Source organism: Theobroma cacao, chromosome 9 (genome assembly GCF_053813885.1).
Source record: "Theobroma cacao isolate CCN51 chromosome 9, ASM5381388v1, whole genome shotgun sequence".
Classification (NCBI taxonomy): domain Eukaryota; kingdom Viridiplantae; phylum Streptophyta; class Magnoliopsida; order Malvales; family Malvaceae; genus Theobroma; species Theobroma cacao.
Window position 1 is genome coordinate 15,754,896 of NC_142647.1, and position 6,164 is coordinate 15,761,059.

Here is a 6,164-nt window from a genome sequence, read left to right on the forward strand (position 1 = left end):
CTAAAATATTATAGTTACTTACAAACTAAAACTTCAAATCCTCTCAACTCTCTTAATTTCTTTTTTTTTTTGACGATTTGGCACCGATTAAAGTGTTTTTAATATGTTTTCATAAATCAAAACACAAATTTTCTTATCTAAAATACCTATTTTGCCTAAAATAAAAAAAAATTCTCTTTGAAACCTTAGGTTTGTAAATTTAAAATTCTTGAGTTAATTGGTATCTAGCTCTCAAATTGATTTAATTAAAAGCTATTTCAAACACCTGTAATCATTTATATCATTTTAGTTTCATCCAAAATATCTAAAAATTAAATTTCTTAAATAACCACCCACCCCAAGCACATCAAAATTATCGCTTGGGGTTTTGAAAGAGCAGAAGAGAGAAATCGAGAGCATAACAGATGAATGCCAAAGAGAAAAATTGATAAAATTAGAGAGAACTAGATAGTGAGAGAAAAAAATCAGAAGTACAAATGGGGTGAAATTGTGATGAATGGTTTAATTTATTTGAAATAGTTTAAAGGATTTTTTTCAAGTTATGAGTAAATATGGCTAAAAATAATTAAATTTATTTTGATGGTTATTTTTGAAATGCTCTTATCAAGGAGGGTTATTCCTCACAATTTCCTTTGAAAAAAAATATATTAATAGAAACCAAAAAGAGAAGAGAAAGAAAAGGGAAAAAAAGAGAAAATGAGGAAAGAGAGATAAAAAGGTAATAGGCATTCATGTCACATCGTTAAATATCAATTATATATATTATTTTGAGGTGAATTATTTATTTTTTATATTAATAGACCAAAAATTAATTATAATTAATATTAAAAAGTAAGAGTAATTTATGTTTATATATGTTTATAGTCTAATTCTGCAAATGTAACACTTGCATACTCTTTTTTTCTAATTTAAAGTATTGAGAAAAACAAATCTACACAGAATTTTTTTCTTCTAATTTTATGTAAAACATCCATTTTTTTTTAGAAGCTTGTGCTTGTGCAAAACAAAATCATGTTGCAGGAGATGGTTTTTTTGATATCTCGGACATTGTCGTAAACAAAAACGCCATGCATATTACACTGCAGGTTTATTGAACGATTTTTTGATTGAAGATTAAGGATAAGAAAGTGTTTGAACAAGTATAAAATTATTACATGCTAAGTCAGTGAGTGAATGTTGATTTTTTTGTGCGTTTAGTGATTTGAATGCCATATTGTTTAAGAATGTGGTTTAGTGTTTTGTTGTTCAGTGTGCATTACTATATTCTGTTGAAAATGCATTTCAGATAGTACGAAAAGGTTGATATTAAACCGAATGAGGAACCGATCATGATTAATCCAAAGCTTCGAGAATGATGTAAACTAAAAATCCCTGATACGGTGGTGAATCGTAAGGAGAAAGATGTGAATCCAAAGCATGAACTGGTCATGCTACAGCAGGCCATATGTGACATGGCTGTGACATGGTAGATTTAGAATTTATGAAATGCTATGGTGAGAATATGTGATATGGCTGAGACACGGTAGGGTTTAGAGTTTGTGACATGCTATGGTAAGGTGAGAATATGTGACATGGTAGGGTGAGAATACGTGACATGACATGAAAGGAATATGTGAGACAACATGGTGAGAATATGTGACACGCTAGTGTGAGAATGTGACACACCATAATGTGAATATGTGACACAACATGGTGTGAATATGTGACATGCCATGGTGAGAATATGTGAGATAGCATGGTGAGCATATGTGACACGGCTGTGACAAGACAGAGTTTAGAGTTTGTGATATGCCATGGTGGGATTGTGTGACACGACATGGTGAGAATCTGTGACACGGCATATTGAAATCGTGTGAGATGGCATGGTGAGAATTTGTGACAGGCTGTGACATGGTAGAGTTTAAAGTTTGTGACACGCCATGGTAGGAATATGTGACACGACATGGTGAGAATTTGTGACATGAAATGTTGAAATCATGTGAGACGACATTATAAGAATCTATGACATAGCATGGTCAGAATGTGTGACATGGCGTGGTGAGAATCTACGACATGTCGTGGCTTGCATATGTGACACGCCATGGCTTGAAATAGAAAAAAATGCAAAAATAACAAGGAAACCGTTTGAAATTCCATGGCATGCATATTAACGGTTAAGGTGTTTAAAAGGCCTTCGCATTTTATTATATTATACTTTCATCATTCACAAACGTTTGTGTTTAAGGAAGTAAGAGAGTTTGATTTATTCGTCATTCTCAAAGGGACTAGAGTGTTCAACTTCGTTCTGTGCATACTTAACGAATCACAGTAATAATGTCAGTTCTCAATAAAGAGGTCAGTCAGTCGTCAATTAAAACTTTCTTCTTTTTGGTAATTTTTTGCTAGGTTGTTGTGATATGTTTGTGCTTTTGCATTTGCTTTTGCTATTTTCTCCCTGGTTTTATGGTTTCTGGGTAAATTGTAGAGAGAACTACAACATTTTGCTAACATGGTTTATGGTTGTACCAAAGTTTTGAAGAGGGTCTGCATATCGTGTAACTCGAATAAAAAGGTTTTTGATCTGACGTGTAGTGGGTTAATAAGCTTTTAGGGTTTTTAGCTTTTGTATGGGGTTTAGGGGGTAAATTGCATAATCCCTAGCTTATCACCACATTGGGTATTTTAGGTTAGTTTGTGAAACGAATCAGTAATTATAATTGGCGTGTCATGACATGGTAGGGTTGGCTTGTCACGACACAGTATGATTGGCTTGTCACAACATGGCTTAGCGTTGATGTGTAACAACATTTGACTTCGTATGCTATTGTTGAATTTTCTCACGCAAGTGCACGTATCGTTAACAAGTAATATAATAATGAAGTAGAGTATCGTTCCTACGGAGAATTGTTTAATTCCTACTGTTAACTACTAAAATTATAACATCCTAATTTTATTCAAACAATTAAAATAGAAAAGAAAAATTAAAACTAAAGAACTAAAATCAAATAGTAAATAAAACTCACTTAATTACCAGATCGAAGATTATAATATCCCTTAATACTTCATATGATTATTGTATCTCTTTCTTAACTTAGTTTAATGGATTAAATTGCTAACCTAGAGTCATAAATTATTTACAAGTCTCTGTCGAGTTTCTTATAAAAATACTTCTCCTTTAAGTCCTCCGAAAGGTTACTTTTATAGGCTTTCAAGTTAGGTCAAGTTGGGTGAATAAAGAAGTCAATTTCAGCTGACATGTCATCATCAGACTATGTAAGTCGCATCTTTGCCAAATTAATTAACATAAATCATAATTGCTTTAGGACTACTGTAGTATGTCAACTTGGATAAGATTTTTGACCATTTTAAAGATCAAACTTGGTAAAGTATTAAACATAAAAGTTGTAAATCTTTCTCTTAGCTTTCCAATGGTTCAATAATCGCTTCATTTGGATCTTTGTAGAGAAAGTTATGGCCAAAATACCAAAACATGTGCATTAAAAGTCTACACCTCGAAATTGCTCTCCTTCTTTTACTAAAATTCTTCTTTCAAACACCTACAAAAGCACAAATAAATCAATAAAAACCTATCTTAACCACATTAAATATAAAATTAATCAAGATTAGATTGACTCACTTAAAATAACTAATTTAAAATAATTAAATAAAATCTACTAATTTCTATGCATTACTACAAAAACTAACCTAAATTATTATCAAAATTAAGCCCAAATAACTCTATATCATAGAGTTATCATATGCCTAGCATGTAACAACATTTTTCTTGGTATACTTACCGTGTTAGCGCGTAACAACATTTTACTTGTATGCTTAACATGTAACAACATTTGAGTTGGTATGCATAGCGTGTAACAACATTTGAGTTGGTATGCATAGCGTGTAACAACATTTATTTCTTTCTTCAGTCTACTATATTACACATTATGGGTTAACTATTTGTTGGTTTATCTCACACGTGCATGTGTGATATGTTTTGTAGATATAGATCAGAGAGTATGATAACCTTGACACTTTACTTGTTTTGCCGAGGAAAAAGTGGGCATTCAAAGTCTCTATTAACACCCATTGTAAGTGGTTGCAACTACGTTACATCAATAAGATTCTCTAAGAGAAAGGGGACTACGATGCAATCAAACATACATGCTTCGTAATGCTGCTGGAAGTATATCCACAAAGCTACTTTTGCATTGGTCTCCTACAGAATATCATAATTTGTCAAATCACTAAGACAGAGTCAATGGACCATAAGTTATGGTTTGCCTCTAGTAAGACCTAGGAGCGTATATCAAAGCAGGAGTTCTGCCTTATCACCGAACTCAAGTTTGGTCCATTGCCCGATGTATTCACAATACCATACGAGGTGTTCCGATGGAATTCATGCTAGATACTGGAACGAGCAGTAAAGTGTTAAGCTGTAGGCATTTCTTGATATGTTTTATGGAGGTAACTTTTAGCAATCAGGAGACACAACCAAGATCGCACTCGTCGTGATTGCGAATAATATTTTATTTGGTCAAGACTACCGTAGATGGGTGACGCCTTGGCTCTTGTCATTGGTGGAGAACATCGATGCTTGGAATGTCTTCCTTTGGGGTCAATATATTTGGAGGCTGACTGAGGAGTGGCTATCGAAGGGGTTCGAAGTGTCTACCCTAAACTTGCAGAAAAATAATCGTTTAAGCTACAACATTTACAGATTTACATGGGTGATACAGGTACTGTCACGTAACATTTTCTTGTTTTTTTTTTACATTATAATTTATGGTTGGATTTTTTTATCATTTATAGTATGATAATGGTTACATTTAACTTGCAGTTTTGGGCAATGAAGGCAATTCTTGCCTTCTAAAAATTAGTTGCCTCTTTTACTCTGAAAGATAATGTCTACCCACATATGTGCAGGTGGCAATGCAATCAAAAGCCGAAATCTTCTACAAAGCGGTTGAGAAGTTGGAGTCATCATCAGCAGGTGAGTGAACAATTACTAATTTATGTTGTGAATTTGTATAATAATTATCATAAAATTTATCAAAATTCTTATTTTGTAGTTGTGGGAACACAAAACCTTGGAGCCTACCTCAGATGAGGCCACACGAGAATATTGTGTGGACATCGATATCCCCTTATCTGAGGGGCACCAGTATGTGCCAATAAGGCACATGGAGGATCGAGTGGAGTGAGGTTTAAGTGCAAGGGAAAAGATGAGAAACCTAAAAGAGAAAAGAGTCGCTGGTCCCGTTAAGCGGAGACACATTGCTTTTTCTGGAGATGATGAGCTGTCAAGCCTTGAGTTGACGGAGAAAGGGGACGACCATGACAATGTCAGTTAATCATCGATAAGGACGGTTTTTATGGATTATGTTCAACAATTTCATATGTGATTATCGAATAACACAGTAATTTTTATTATTGTAGTTGATAGATGTGACGATAGCTCCTCAACCACTGACAGGTCTTACTTAAACACACAATGCTAATGAGCCATTGGTAAAGACGGTTCTAACTATTTGTGTTCAACAATTCCATATATGATTATCGAATAACACAGTAATTTCTGTTATTACAGTTGACCGATGTGACGACAACTTCTCAACCACTGACAAGACCTACTCAGATGCACAGTACTAATGAGCTACCATTAAGGATATTAAAGTTCTAATGGTTTATGTTCAACAATTCCATATGTAATTAGCGAATAACATAATAATATCTATTATTGTAGTTAATCAATTTAACGAGAGTCAATAACGGTGTAGTCACCAAAAGTCAGTTGCAATGGATTATGCACAAGCATAGAAGAGACATGTTAGAGCTGAAAGCTTCAATTCAATCATTGAAGGACATAATGAAGACATTTGAGGACCGTATGGTTGGTTGGATTCTAGACGACTTGAATTTACAAGTATGTTAATCTCGCTTCATTCATATATTGGTGGTTTACATTTAGCGGGTGTAATCCTATTTTATATTTTCAGTTAATAGGTTAGATATTTTATAAGTTAACGAATTTTTTCATTTGTCTCATTCTATAAGGCGGTGCTTCATATCACCATGATGGTGAGCACCACAATGGTGCTAATGATGGGCAACATAATGAACTTGGTGTTCACATTAACCATGATGTTGTTGGTGCTGACGGAGAGAATGTAACTCATGTTGATAAC